Below are 16096 nucleotides of genomic sequence, written 5' to 3'. Positions count from 1 at the left end.
GGTGGCGGCAGTGCGACGTCTGATGTGTTGCTTTCTACTTGGAAGGGCAGTGTCGCGTCTACTACGTGCATCCCGGTCTTGGCTATATCGGCTCTGATACGGGTGAAGGCCTGTTGTGCTGCGGCCGTAAGGGGAAAGTGGATGGACTGAATGAGTGGGCGGGCCTTGTCCGCATAGTTTGGGATCCACTAGGCGTAGTAGGAGAAGAACCCCAGGCAGCGTTTGAGGGCCTTGGGGCAGTGGGGGAGGGGAAGCTCCATGAGGGGGCGCATGCGGTCGCGATCGGGCCCCAGAGCTCCGTCCTGACCAGATAGCTGAGGATGGCTAAACGGGTTGTGCTGAACACGCACTTCTCTTTGTTATACGTGAGGTTCAGGAGAGTGGTGGTGTGGAGGAATTTGGCAAGGTTGGCGTCGTGGTCCTGCTCATCGGAAAGGTGGCCCGCAAACCGTACCGGTCGACCATTCGGTCCATCTCCCTTTGGAAGACCGAGACCCCGTTAGTGACGCCGAAGGCAACCCTGAGGAAGTGATAGAGATGACCGTCCGCCTCGAAAGCAGTGTATGGACGGTCCGATTTACGAATGGGGAGCTGGTGGTAGACAGATTTGAGGTCTATCGTTGAGAAGACCCGGTACTGTGCAATCTGATTGACCATATCAGATATGCGTGGGAGAGGGTACGCATCGAGCTGCGCGTACCGATTGATGGTCTGGCTGTAGTCCACAACCATTCTGTGTTTCTCCCCAGTTTTAATGACTACCACTTGCGCTCTCCAGGGGCTGTTGCTGGCCTCGATGATGCCTTCCCGAAGCAACCGCTGGACCTCGGACCTGATGAAGGTCTTGTCCTGGGTGCTCCTGGTGGCAACGGGTTTGCAATCCGGAATTAGACTGGCAAAGAGGGAGGGTGGGTCGACCTTTAGGGTCGAGAGACCGCACACCGCGAGGGGTGGTCCGGGCCCGCCGAATTTAAGGGTAAGGCTCTGGAGATTGCACTGGAAGTCCAGGCCTAGTAATAGTGCAGCGTAGAGATTAGGAAGGACATAGAGGTGGAAGCCGCTGAATTCTACGCCCTGGACCGTGAGAGTGACCGTTCAGAACCCCTGGATCGCGACGGAATGGGATCCAGAGGCCAGGGAGATTCTTTGATTGGCGGGGTGGACTGCGAGGGCGCAGCGCCTTACCGTATCTGGGTGGATGAAGCTTTCGGTGCTCCCGGAGTCTAGCAGGCAAGAGGTCACGTGACCGTTGATTCTCACACTGGTCGAAGCGGTGGCCAGGTTGTGCGGGCGAGACTGGTCGATCGTCACTGAGGCGAGCTGTGGTCGGTCGTCGCTGGCGCCAGAAGATGGACAGCGTGGGGGGCCCAGGTCGTGGAATGCTGTTGGCGGGGAAGACAGGATGGCGGCGGTTGAAGATCCTGCGGAGGACAAAATGGCGGCGCCCATGGGCCGCACGTTGAGGGAGCTGGACAAGATGGCGGCACCCATGGGCCGCACATTGCGGGGGTTAGACATGATGGCGGCGCCCATGGGCCGTACATGGACTGGGGGAGAGGAAGATGGCGGCACCTATTGGACGCTCGCGGCCCTGGGAGGTGAAGATCGTGGCACCCACTGGCCGTGTGTGGCCCCGGGAGGTGAAGATGGCGGTGCCACTGGCCGCGCGTGGTCCGGTACGAAGTTGGCAGCGCCCATTGTATGTAGGTCAGGGGGGAGGGGGCAATAGCGGCGACTGCGCGGGCCTGGCACGCCGCGGCGAATTGCCCCTTTTTGCCGCAAGTCTTGCAAATGGCAGTGCGGGCTGGGCAGCATTGGTGGGTGTGCTTCCGTTGGCCACAGAAGTAACATCGGGGGCCCCCAGGGTGCACGGGTTGGCGTGTGGCGCAGGCGTACCGGCTGGGTGAAGCCCCAGCTGGGGCGGCCATCTGTGGGGTCCACGAGGGATTGGAGGGGTGGGCTGCGCGGCCAGAGGGGTAGGCCTGAACATTACATGAGGTGGGCGTCATGGAGAGTGCTAGCTTTTTATTCTCAGCTAGGTCGAGCGTGGCCCCTTCTCGCAGTCTTTGGCGTATGAGGTCTGACCCAATCCCCGTTACAAACTCATCGCGCATAAGGAGGTTAGAATGTTTGGTGGCCGTAACGGCCTGACAGTCACAGTCCCGGACGAGTGGGATTAGGGCCCGCCAGAAGTCTTCTATGGACTCACCAGGGAGTTGAGAGCGAGTGGCGAGTACGTGCCTGGCGAAGAGTGCGTAGTTTTGTTTGAGGAGCACCATGGCGTGTGCGTAATTCGGGGCGTCCTGGATCAGCGGAAACACATTGAAACTCAACCTTGAGTACAGGATCTGTATCTTCTGAGCCTCCGTCGGAGGGGTGGGCACTGAGTTAATACAGGCCTCGAAGCAAGCTAGCCAGTGATTAAAGTCCTTTTTGGCGTCGCTTGATTGCGGATCCAGCTGCAGGCGATGTGGTTTGATTCGGAGGTCCATCTTTTAGAAAATCTTACTGCAATAAATTGATGCACAATCAATTGTACAAAGACTAAGGTTGGATACAACTGTGGCTTTATTGCAGTAAGATGTGTGGCCTCCCACAGCAGCTGGCGAAATGGCTGCTGAATAGAGGACACGCTCCTCCTACTGGGCGGAGCCAGCAGGCAGGGGCTACCGGCGAACCTGTAGTGCAGGTCCTACCTTACATCACCTAATACAGGTGTAACAGTGGTTTACCACAACCTGTTCGAGAGGGGGACAACCACAGGGGATTCCTGCGCTGACTGCCTGCCCCTTCTGGTGGTCACCCATCTCTCTGCCTGCACGTTGGGTGTGACCACATCTCTATAATTCCTATCTATGACGCTTTCCACCACCTGCATGCTCCTAAGTGCATCCAATTGCTGCTCCAACTGAACCATGGGGTCTGTGAGGAGCTGCCATTGGTTACACTTGCTGCAGATGTAGTTGACCGGAACGCTGGAAGCGTCACAGATCTGCCACATCTCACAGTTGGAGCACTGCACCCCGCTGAGGGACATTTAAGCACTAGTTAATGAATTTGAAATAAACACGTGAATTATTGTTAGATTGAGTTACAATTAACTAGCTGGCCCTGACGCTAGATTTTTACTGTAAAATTAAATGCTAAATTCCGATCTCTGCCCTCCGGTTTAGTTACTCCACTATCTAGTTAATCAATTAGATTTGTTTTAAAATATATTTTTTCAAATTTTACAGATTCCCAACCTGCCAACCAGACCCCAGCTTTACTGTGATGTCACTTCAGTTTCCCCCCCCTCCCCCACACAATTTGAAAAGGTAATAAAATAAAATCAGTTACCTTCCCGGGATGCTCTCTGGATCTCTTCCTGCAGATTAACAGTGACAAGCCAGAAGAAAGAAAACAAAACACTAGGGAAAAAGCACTTCCTCCCACTCTGCACCAAATTACCAAGTTCCAATCCCCACTCTGGCTATCTCTCACTAGGGTGTCTCAACTTCACCCTGCGCAAGCTTAGGGAGTACACTTTGTGTTTGCCTTTTATACAGAACTCAGCTAACCGAAGATGAGTCACACTACTTAGCTTCAAACAGAAGAATGCAATTCAATACAATACCTGACCCACAACTTTTAATAGATTTTGGTTATGGGGAGCACAAGGGCCCACTTTACAGGTGTGATGAAACAGAGATCTAAAGTATTTTTTAAACAAACCAATGTTTATTCTATGAATCTAGTTAACATTTTCTAAACACACAGTAAACATCTTATCAACTACCAACACTGATAATCCCCACAGATACAATACTCTATAGGTAACCCTTAATAACTTTCCTAGCAACATCTATAAGTCACATACTCTTTTTAACAAAGACAATAGGTTTGCATTCCTTACAGAAACAGGTATTACTTTGAAATTATCAAGTGAGCGGAAGAGAGAGATCAATACACCTTCCTGCTTTGAATGCAGCTCTCCAACTACCTAAAATGAAAGTAAAACACAATGCAGCTTCGAGCACAAAACAAAAATAAAAGACGGAATTACATTCCAGCTCCATCCACACAATGACATCACTGCAGCCATTTGATAAACACAGTTTTCTTAAAGGGACTCTCACATGGCACCTCCTTTAACCATAAGGGTTATAACACAATAACAAAAAGGAGTAAAACTGTACGCAGACCACATTTTGCACAATCGACTCACTATGATTTTTGCTAAAATGGGATAGCAGACAACACACATCCCCGTGCTCATATCTCGATCGGCCCTTGCAGCAGAAAATACAATAAACAATTAACATCACAAGGGAGTAATGTCCAGGATTATACAAGAATTGCAGGATAATATCATCTATGTTGCTCAAGAAGGCTCTGCCAAGACAGGATCAACGAACACTCTTCAGGATCTCTGGAAGCAACTTCACTTCCATCATGCCACTACTCCAGCACCCAAGCAACTCACTGCCTAAGCCCTGGCTAAGAGGGATGACTCACTCGGCCACTTCCAATCCCCAACCCCTTGCATCGAGCATTGATGATAGAGCAAAATAGATCCAGTGGTCCGGGGGGGGGGGGGGGGGGGACGGAAACAGCACTTGAACCTCGGAATATCAGATACTTTGTGTTCCGATGAACCTGAAGCACCCAGCTCCCAAATCAAGATTACTAAAGCATGGCAGCCAATTATCAAACTCAACTGGGAATTCGCCTCCCACTTCTCACCAGTAGTGGGAGCTCAACATCTTGAAGGCGGGCCCTTACCAGGGGAAGTGCTCTTCCAAATGCAAGAAGTCTCATGCTCCTCCACCATTCTCCCTAGGATACCTTGCAAATCTTCAAAGTGAGCTCTGAGGACTTACACCAAAGAGCCGAGATCTTCATCCATAACAACATTCTCAATGGCCATCATCCAGTTATGCGCAGCAGTGTCGAAGCTAAAGCCCACTCACCAGCAACAACACCACTGCAAGCTGGGCCCGACCCCAGCCCACTCCAACCACCACGGTCAAAAGAGGATTTCTACTATTTGTTTCAGTTCCTCTTTGTAAAACACAATTCAGGATTCTCCAGGGACATAGCATAAGACAGAAAAGCCATGAAAATAAAAATATGAATTGTGCACCAGGATAAAATAAAGGATTACTAGAGGAGCAGAGCCAGAACTTTTGAAAATGCAGCTGCTCCCACACTCTTTTTAATAAAAATAATTTTTATTGAAATTTTTACAAAATATAAACAGCTCAACTCTATTAACAAAACAACCGCGGTAACACCCCAAGAACAATTCCCACCCAACTTCAAACAAGAGAACAAAACCCCAAAAGAACACCCAACGACAAAAGGAAAAGAGATAACACCCACCACATCCCACCGACCCATGTACACAGTTCTCCCTCCCCCCGATCCAATCTCTCTCTCTCTCTCTCTCTCTCTCCACACCCCCCCCCCCACCCACCCCCCACACCCACCCCCCACACCCCCCCCCCCCCCCCCCGCCCCCCGGGCTGCTGCTGCTGCCGGCCTATTTTCCTACCGTTCTGCCAGGAAGTCCAGGAAAGGCTGCCACCGCCTAAAGAACCCCTGTACTGATCCCCTCAGGGCAAATTTCACCTTCTCCAATTTAATGAACCCCGCCATATCATTGATCCAGGCCTCCACGCTTGGGGGCCTCGCATCCTTCCACTGAAGAAGAATCCTCCGCCGGGCTACCAGGGACGCAAAGGCCAGAACACCGGCCTCTTTCGCCTCCTGCACTCCCGGCTCCACTGCAACCCCAAAAATTGCGAGTCCCCAGCCTGGCTTGACCCTGGATCCCACCACCCTCGATACCGTCCTTGCTACACCCTTCCAAAACTCACGCCCAAAACATATGGGCGTGGTTCGCTGGGCTCCCCGAGCATCTAGCACACCTGTCCTCGCCCCCGAAAAACCTGCTCATCCTCGTCCCGGTCATGTGAGCCCTATGTAGCACCTTGAACTGTATGAGGCTAAGCCTCACACAAGAAGAGGTGGAATTCACTCTTTCCAGGGCATCCGCCCACGTCCCCTCCTCAATCTCCTCACCCAGCTCCTCTTCCCATTTACCCTTCAGTTCCTCCACCGAGGCCTCGTCTACCTCCTGCATCACCCGGTATATGTCCGAAATCCTCCCTCCTCCAACCCGCACCCCCGAGAGCAACCGATCCCGCACCCCTCGTGGGGGCAGCAAGGGGAACCCCTCCACCTGCTGCCTGGAAACGCCCTCAACCTGCATGTACCTAAACATGTTCCCCGGGGGGGAGCCCAAACTTCCCCTCTAACTCCCCCAAGCTCGCGAACCTCCCCTCCACAAACAGGTCCCTCAGCCTCCTAACCCCTGCCCTGTGCCAGCCCAGGAATCCGCCATCAATGCTCCCTGGGACAAACCGATGGTTCCACCGTATCGGGGCCTCCATTGAGCCCCCCACTTCTCCCCTATGCCGTCTCCATTGCCCCCAAATTTTGAGGGTAGCCGCCACCACCGGGCTCGTGGTATACCTCGTTGGTGGGAGCGGCAACGGAGCCGTTACCAGCGCCTCCAGGCTCGTGCCCACACATGACGCCGCCTCCATCCTCTTCCATGCTGCCCCTTCCTCGTCCATTACCCACTCACGCACCATCGCTGCGTTGGCAGCCCAATAGTACCCACAGAGGTTGGGCAACGCCAGCCCCCCCCATCCCTGCCTCGATCCAGGAACACTCTTCTCACCCTCGGAGTCCCATGCGCCCACACAAATCCCGTGATACTCCTGTTGACCCTCCTAAAAAAGGCCTTCGGGATAAGGATGGGGAGGCACTGGAACAGGAACAAAAACCTCGGGAGCACGTCATCTTAACGGACTGCACCCTCCCCGCCAGTGACAGCGGTAACATATCCCACCTCTTAAACTCCTCCTCCATCTGCTCCACCAACCTTGTGAGGTTGAGCTTGTGCAGGGCCCCCCAACTCCCAGCCACCTGGACCCCTAGGTACCTGAAGCTCTTCCCTGCCTGCTTCAGTGGGAGCCTACCAATCCCCTCCTCTTGATCCCCCGGATGCACCACAAACAACTCACTCTTGCCCAGGTTCAACTTATACCCAGAGAAACCCCCGAATTCACTAAGAATCCTCATCACCTCCGGCATATCCCTCACCGGGTCTGCCACATACAGCAGCAGGTCGTCCGCGTACAGTGACACTCGATGCTCCTCCCCACCCCGCACCATGCCCCTCCAGTTCCCTGACTCCCTCAATGCCAAGGCCAGGGGCTCAATCGCCAACGCCAAGAGCAAGGGGGACGGGGGGCACCCCTGTCTTGTCCTCCGGCACAGCCGAAAGTACTCTGACCTCCTCCTATTTGTGGCTACACTCGCCATCGGGGCCTCGTAGAGCAGCCTCACCCACCGGATAAACCCCTCCCCAAACCCAAACCTCTCACAAATATTCCCACTCAACCCTATCAAAGGCCTTCTCCGCATCCATTGCCACCACTATCTCCGCCTCCCCTCCATGGCCGGCATCATAATGGCATTGAGGAGCCTTCGCACGTTCGTATTCAACTGCCTTCCCTTCACAAACCCCGTCTGGTCCTCGTGAATGACCCCGGGCACGCAATCCTCTATTCTAGTGGCCAGGATCTTTGCCAGCGAAATCGGCCTATATGACCCGCACTGCAGAGGGTCCTTGTCCCGCTTCAGGATCAAGTAAATCAGCGCCTGTGACATAGTTGGGGACAAAGCACCCCCCCCTCCCCCCCACCCTTGCCTCGTTAAAGGTCCGGACCAACAGGGGGCCCAACAGGTCCAAATACCTTTTATAAAATTCCGCCGGAAACCCATCCGGCCCCGGCGCCTTCCCCGACTGCATGCTCCCTATCCCTTTGACCACCTCCTCCAGCTCGATCAGCACCCCCAGTCCCTCCACCTGCTCCTCCTCCACCCTCGGGAATCGCAGCTTGTCCAAGAAGCGCCCCATTCCACCCCCCTCCACCGGGGGCTCCGACTGGTACAGTTCCCCATAGAAGTTTCTGAAGATCCCATTAACATCTACTCCCCTCCGCACCACCTTCCCAGCCTTATCCGTCACTCCCCCAATCTCCCTGGCCGCGTCCCGCTTTCGGAGCTGGTGTGCCAGCATCCTGCTCGCCTTCTCCCCGTATTCATACACCGACCCTGTACTTTCCTCCACTGAGCTTCCGCCTTTCTGGTAGTCAATAGGTCGAATCTGGCCTGAAGGCTACGCCTCTCCCCCAGCAATCCCTCCTCTGGAGCCTCCGCATATCTCCTATCCACCCGCACCATCTCCCCTATCAGTCTCTCCCTCTCGCTCTGCTCCCCCCTCTCCCTACGGGTTCGGATGAAGATCAATTCCCCCCTCATCACCGCCTTCTGTGCCTCCCAGACCATCCCCACTCGGACCTCCCCGTTGTCATTGGCCTCAAGGTACCTCTCGATACACCCCCGAACCCTCTCGGCCACCCCCTCATCTGCCAGCAGCCCCACCTCCAAGTGCAAGAGCGGACGTTGGTCCCTCTCTTCCCCCAGCCCGAGGTCCACCCAGTGCGGGGCATGATCTGAAATGGCAATGGCGGAGTATTCCGCATCCTCCACCCTCGAAACCAACCTCCTACTCAGGACAAAAAAAATCAATCCTCGAGTAGGCCTTACGTACGTGGGAGAAAAACGAGTATTCCCCGGCCCTTGGCCTCGCAAACCTCCAGGGGTCCCCCCCCCCCCCCAATCTGGTCCATAAATCCCCTCAGCACCTTAGCCGCCGCCGGCCTCCTACCCGTCCGGGACGTGGATCGATCCAATGGGGGATCCAGTACCGTGTTGAAGTCCCCCCCCATGATCAGGCCCCCCACCTCCAGGTCCGGAATGCGGCACAACATACGCCGCATAAACCCCGCATCGTCCCAATTTGGGGCATAAACATTCACCAACACCACCCGCTCCCCCTGCAGCTTGCCACTCACCATCACATATCTCCCGCCACTGTCAGTCACCACATTTAACGCCTCAAACGACACCTTCTTCCCCACCAGGATCGCCACACCCCTACTCTTCTCATCCAGCCCTGAGTGAAATACTTAGCCCTGAGTGAAATACTTGGCCCACCCATCCCTTCCTCAGCCGAACCTGGTCCACCACTCAGGTGTGTCTCCTGGAGCATGGCCACATCCGCCTTCAGCCCCTTCAGGTGCACAAATACCCGGGCCCGTTTGACCGGCCCATTCAGCCCCCTCACATTCCAGGTTATCAGCCGGATCAGAGGGCTCCCTGCCCCCCTCCCCTGCCGATTAGCCATACCCCATCCCTTGCCCACCCCCGGCCAGCGTCCCCCGCTCTGCCAGTTTCCCACGGTGGCAACTCCCCCCCTCCAGCACCCCCTGCGTCCTCCAGCTCCTTCCTGACCGTCTCAGCAGCAACCCGGTAGCCCCCCCCCCCCCCCCCCCCCCCCCCAACGCTAGGACCCCTCCTAGCCGCGCCCCTCCCTCCATAGCACTCCTGTGAGCCAGCTAACTTCTGCTGACCCCGGCGACTCCCGCCCTACCTCCGACTCCTCCCCACGTGGGACTACCCCTCCTCCATCGTGCCCGTCAACGGGTCCTCCCCCCCGATCTTGCGCGGGAAAAGAAAACAGCCAGCAACGACCGCGCTTCTCAGCCCCGACCCCGCCATCTCCCAGCGCGGGAAACCCACAGAAAGCCCACGCTTTCGCCCTGCCCGGCCCCGCCTCCTCCAGGGCTACTCCCATTGTCAGTCCCCCCCCACCAGCTCCCCGAACTCCCCGTTTACCCCTCTGCCCGAACCCGTCCACCTGACCCCTGCTGAAAAACCCACATAGAAAAGACAAATCAACATCACCCCACCCACCCTAAGGCCAACCCACATCTTACATTAAACCAAGCAAATACAAATGCAGTATTATACAGCATCCCCCATCTTAGGCCCTCAGTTTGAGTCCAATTTCTCGGCCTGTACGAAGGCCCACGCCTCCTCCGGGGACTCAAAATAATGGTGCCGATCCTTAAAGGTGACCCACAGACGCGCCGGCTGCAACATGCCGAACTTCACACTCCGTCTATGGAGCACCGCCGCCGTCCGGTTAAACCCGGCCCTCCGCCTCGCCACCTCCGCACTCCAGTCCTGGGAGATCCGCACCTCCGTGTTCTCCCACTCCTTCTTGGCCCACCGGAGCACACACTCACGATCCACGAACCGATGAAACCGCAGCAACACCGCCCGCGGCGGCTCGTTCGGCTTGGGCCTCCTAGCCAGAATTCTGTGGGCCCCCTCTAACTCCAGGGGCCCCTGGAAGGACCCAGCCCCCATCAGCGAGTTTAACATAGTCACCACATAGGCCGCTAGGTCCAACCCTTCCAGCCCCTCCGTGAGGCCCAGGATCTGCAAATTCTTCCTCCTCGACCGGTTGTCCAGCTCCTCGAACCGCTCCTGCCATCTTTTATGGAGCGCCTCATGCATCTCCACCTTCCCTGCCACGGTCACGAACTCATCCTCCCTTTCGGAGGCCTGCTGCTGCAGCTCCCGGATCGCAGCCCCCTGGGCTGTCTTGGTCGCCATCAGCTCCCTGTTGGTTACCTTCAGCGACTCCAGCAGCTCCAACTTAAGCTCCTGGAAGCAGCGCAGCAGAGTCGGCTGCTGCTCCTGAGCCCACTGCCTCAGCTCCTCAAGGCCTCCGCCGGCCACCATTTTGTCTTCCTTCCCCCACTTTTTCGGGAGTGCGTTCTCCGGTTTTCTCCTTACCCCACTCCTGGTCCGGACCATAGGACCGTTGGGGTCGACTCCTGACCTCTTCCCACGTTGGGATTTGCCGCCATAGCTCCGTTGAGGGCCCTGAAAAGAGCCCCAAAGTCCGTTCTCAGCGGGAGCTGCCGAATGTGCGGCTTAGCTCCTCATTGCCGCCACCGGAAGTCTGAGCTGCTCCCACACTCAAGGTACCTCCATGGATGAGGACAGTTTTGAGTTGCTAGATTTGTTTGAAATCTATCTCACTCAGCATGAATCTAGTGCCACACAACATGGATGGTATGCTCAATGTAAAGGTGTGCCTTTGCTCTTCATCCACAATGGTCACCCCAACCGATACGGTTATGGGCAGCCGCATCTGCAGCAGACAGGTTGGTGAGGACGAGGTCAAGTAGGTTTTTCCCTCTTGTTGGTTCCCTCACCACCTGATACAGACCCAGTCTGGCAGCTGTGCCCTTCTAGGACTCAGCCAGTAGTGGTGTTACAGAGTCACTCTTGGTGATGGACACTGAAGCTCCCTCACTCCCTTACTGCTTGCTCCAAGTAGTGTTCAAAATGGAGTAGTTTGATTACCAATTGCTTTAGGTTTTGTAAAGTATAAACGCTTTATAACTTATATTGGGGACTCCCTGACATGTGCACACCCTAGTTCAATTACTCCAGATATGTACAATTACACTAGAGACTGAATAGTAAAGCTATGAAATCGAAGTATAACATAAATATAAGAGCAGCATTTACATAATTCTGAAAACGTATCTGGGTATCTGATCCCTTCTGACTCCAACTTCACCTGAAGGCTACTCTTTCATTCTACTCCCATGTGCAATGCGACAGCAGATAGTCTAATATAAATATATTAATACATAATGCACACTCTCGCATGCACATACACATGTGTGAAAGGGCAAAATACGACATATTGCATTGTATCGCTCCAGCTAAGTTATCAAACAAAGACAAAAAAGCTGGAAATACTGAGCGGGTCAGAGAGAGAAAAACAAAACTTATGTTTCAGGTTGATGACCTTGCGTCAGATCTGGAAATGGTTAGAGATGTGCTGAAAAATTGGAGAAGTATCATGGTCAAAAATCAGTGGTTACGACCTCAGTGATGAAGGATGAAATCACTTCAATAAGTGATAAGAAAGTAATTAAGGCTTTCTGGGTAGAATTAAGAAATAGAAAAGGATTCAAGACTGTATTAGAGATCCCGGAGAGCAGATGGCAAGTGGTAGATTGCTAAATGCTTGTCTAATCTCTGCATTTATGCAGGGAGAATAGCTTTAACAGGGGTGGGCAGGGTAGGTGTGACTTTCTTATAGATTGGTATCAACAAACTAGTATTGGTCAGAAAGGTTGAAAATAACTTGAGGGCGGCACGGTGGCCTAGTGGTTGGCACTGTTGCCTTCGGTGCTGAGGACCCGGGTTCGATCCCAGCCCTGGGTCACGGTCTGTGTGGAGTTTGCACATTCTCCCCGTGTTTGCGTGGGTTTCACCCCCACAACCCAAAGATGTGCAGGTTAGGTGGATTGGCCACACTAAATTGCCCCCTAATTGGGAAAAAATGACTGGGTATACTAAATTTGTAAAAAAAAAAAGAAAATAAGTCGGACCAGGATAGTTTTGTGAACAAAATGTCCCAGAACCAAAAAAAGGAAAGAGGCTATATTAGATTTAGTGAGCCAGAGTTCATTAATAGTCAATATCACATGAATATCTATCTAACGGTAATCGTTTGACCAAGCTCAATGTGGTGTCTGTAGGGAAGAAACATGAAACAGCTACAAAGATTCTAGATTTAGGTAAAGCTGACTTCAATGCAATGTTTAGCACAGTGGGCTAAACAGATGGCTTGTAATGCAGAACAATGGCAGCAGTGCGGGTTCAATTCCCGTACCGGCCTCCCCGAACAGGCACCGGAACGTGGCGACTAGGGGCTTTTAACAGTAACGTCATTGAAGTCTGCTTGTGACAATAAGCGATTATTATTATTATTATGAGAAAGAGGGCGCGATTTAACAGAAATGTTTCTAAGTGTCATTTGTGGCGGGTTTGCTGGGAGTTTCCCACCGCTATCTAACAACACTTGAGGCACGGTTCAAATAATTGAGAACAAAGTCCCATAGTTAACGTGTTTAGCTGCATGTTTCTAGGCACTCGCAGCAGCGGCGCTAAGGAGCTACATTTAAAAAATAATGTCCTGATCTCCGTGACCCCCGCCCCTATCTGCCACCAGGGCCCTTGCACTGCCACTTGGCAGTGCTCCTGCTGGCTTGGCATTGCCAAGGTGCCAGCATTCCAGTGGAAGGGCCAGAGGGCCACCCTGCACGATCCCTGGCCACCCGAATGATTGCGGAGTCCCGAATAAATATTCGTGATCCACCCTGTCGAATACCGTCTCCTGATCAAGGGACAGGAAGGCGCTTGACATACCAGCCCTCTAGGAATGATGGACCAGGTCCCGGACCAGATGGATATTGTCGTGGATCGTGCAGCCCAGGAGCGTGTAGGACTGGTCAGGGTGGATCATGTGGCCCAGCACTGTGCCAAGGTGCAAACACATTGCCTTGGCGAACATCTTGTAATCTGTGCTGAGGAGAGAGACCAGACTCCAGTTTTTACGATGGCAGAGATTCCCCCCTTTTTTGGCAGCAAGGTAATGGTGGCTCTGCGCCATGAGAGGGGCATCTCCGCAGTTACGATACTTTCCCTCAGGACCCCCGCATAGCCGCTCCCCAGGACGTCCCAGAACGCCCTGAAGAACCCACCTGTCAGCCCGTTCAGCCCTAGGGTTTTGCCCCGGTCAGGCTGTCGAGGGGGGCAGTCAGCTCCCCCAGGCTTATAGGGGTATCAAGCCTCCCAGCGCCCTCAGGGCCGACCTGCAGCAGGTCCTCCCACAAAACCTTGCTAGCATCCTCGCCGGACGGATCCGAAGAGAAGAGGGCATTGTAGAAGCTTTGCATTTGGGCCCGAACCTCCTCTGGATCCGAGACGAGGGATCCGTCATCGGCCAGCAGCGTAAGGAGCTGCTGACGGACTCCGCGCCTTTTTTACAGCGAGTAGAAGAAGGGGGAATCGCAGTCCATGTCCGTGAGGATCTGGATTCGCGATCTCACATACGCGCTCCAGGACCCAATAAAGTTGCAGGTCCCACAGCATGCCCTTCGTCTCTCTGTACACCAGCCGCAGGGCCGGGTCCTCATCGACTTACCGAGATGTGACTCCAGGTCGAGCACCTCCTTCTCCAACTCCTCGACCCTGTATTTCCGCCGCTTTGTCGCATACCCCTGACAGAAGGTACGCACATGAGTCTTGCCCATGTCCCACCATAGCCTCAAGGAGGGGAAGCCTCCCCACTTCTTTCTTCAGCCGGCCCAGAAGTGATGAAACCAGCCCAGGAACGGCTCATCCTCCAGCAGCAGGTTGTTAAAATACCAGTACGCAGACCGCGACTGAGCGCGAGACAGGGCGAGCCCCGCCCACACCAGACGGTTGTCCGAGCATGGCACCTGCTGCACAGAGGCTGCGGGGATACGGGGCAGGTACGTCCTTGAAATGTAGAGGTGGTCGATTCTGGACGCTCCAACCCCAAGCCTCACAAAAGTAAAGGCGCTGGAGTCTGGATGGAGAGTCCGCCAGATGTCCACCAAGTCCAAGAACCCGACCAGGTTCCTTAACTTCACCACAGCACGAGAGCTGCACTGGGTACCAAGGTGGTCCTTTGTCCTGAGGGTGCAATTAAAATCCCCCCCGCGGCGACGGTGCCAAGATGAGCGGATACTTGTTTGAAGAAAGCCGTCTGCTGCTGGTCAGCCTGGGGAGTGTAGACATTTACAAAGTGAAGTACCTCAGCCCCCTCGCAGACCGTCAGTTTCAGCAACCGGCTTGGTTCTGGCTCCTTGATTCCCAAGATCTCCGGCTGAAAATGTGGGGCCAACAAGATAGCCACCCCGCCTAAACGTGAGGTTAGATGACTCATGTAGGCCCTCCCTCGCCACTCCAGGAGCCTTGTGGCTCCGTCTCCCGGAGCGGTGTGGGTTTCTTGCAGGAAGCACGCCACATACTTCCCGTCCCGGAGGACTGAGAAGTTCTGGAACCTGCGGAGCGAGTCCCTGCTGCCGTTAATGTTGAGGTTGGCTATGGTAACCTCCATGTGAGTAGTAAAGTGCTATCTTCACCTTTTCAGTGCTCGGAAGGAACAGAGGAGCGCAGACCCCTTTGTTCCCTCAGGAGTCAGGCGAGGAAAGATTTCTGCCAGCGCTGCTCAGAGGTGTCCGCGTCTCCCGCCTCTTTAAGGTAGGCGCGGAAAGACCGGATAAGCAGTGCCATGTCCGACTACTGGGTGTGGTCTCACAAGCTCCCGTACAGGTGCAGTAAGGCATCCTTGCTCCTGTACTCAATTCCTATTTGCAATGGAAGCCAATAAACCATTTGTCTTTAAAAAAAAATTCAATTAAGGGACAATTTAGAGTGGCCAATCCACATACCTTGCACATCTTTGGGTTGCAGGGGGGAGAGCCAGGAAGACACGGGGAAAATGTGAAAACTCCAGACAATGACCCGGGGCCAGGATTGAACCCTGGTCCTCAGTGCCTTGAGGCAGCAGTGCTAACCACTTCCCCACCATGTCGCCCACCATTTGTCTTCTTAACTGCTTGCTGCACTTGCATGCTTGCTTTCAGTGATTGGTATACAAGGACACCCAGGTCCCATTGTCCATCAACATTTTCCCATCATTCATCATTTAAATAATACTCTGCCATTTTGTTTGTCCTATTGATGTGGATACCTTCACACTTATCCACGCAATGCTGTATCTGCCATGAATTTGCCCACTCACTCAACTTGTCTAAATCGCCCTTCTTAACATCCTCACCACTCACATTCACATCAAGTTCCAAGCAAACTTGGAAACATTTGGTACCCTCATTCATACCATTGAGTGTAGTGAATAGCTGGTGCCCAAGCACTGATACCTGCGGTACCCCACTGGTCACACCGCCTTCCATTCTGAAGACGCCGCATTTATTACTAATCTCACCAATTCTCAATCCATACTAATGTACTGCCCCAATCCCATGAGCTTTAATTTTGCATACTAGCCATTTATGTGGGACCTTATCAACATTTTTCTGAAAATCCAAACACACCACATCCACTGGTGTTCTCTGATATAGTCTGCTTATTATGTCTTCTAAAAATTCCATTATGTTTATCAAACATGATTTTCAAATAATGGGAGCGAGAGATCAAGTGAGGAAAGATGTGAAAATTTAAAGGGATGACAAGGCAAGAGAACAGAGTAGAAATGAGGAAAATGATA

At 53.6% G+C, this 16096-nt stretch overlaps 1 protein-coding gene across 3 annotated transcripts in view; it reads right to left on the bottom strand.

Moving 5' to 3' along the window:
- Positions 1–16096, bottom strand: part of fgd6 (FYVE, RhoGEF and PH domain containing 6) — a 243997-nt gene that overhangs the window by 12167 nt on the left and 215734 nt on the right. The gene's annotated exons all lie outside the window — the stretch shown is intronic.

The sequence above is a fragment of the Scyliorhinus canicula genome, chromosome 11 (genome assembly GCF_902713615.1).
Source record: "Scyliorhinus canicula chromosome 11, sScyCan1.1, whole genome shotgun sequence".
In the NCBI taxonomy this organism is placed as follows: domain Eukaryota; kingdom Metazoa; phylum Chordata; class Chondrichthyes; order Carcharhiniformes; family Scyliorhinidae; genus Scyliorhinus; species Scyliorhinus canicula.
Note: the sequence above shows the minus strand (reverse complement) of the source record. Positions and strands in the feature narration are given on the sequence as shown.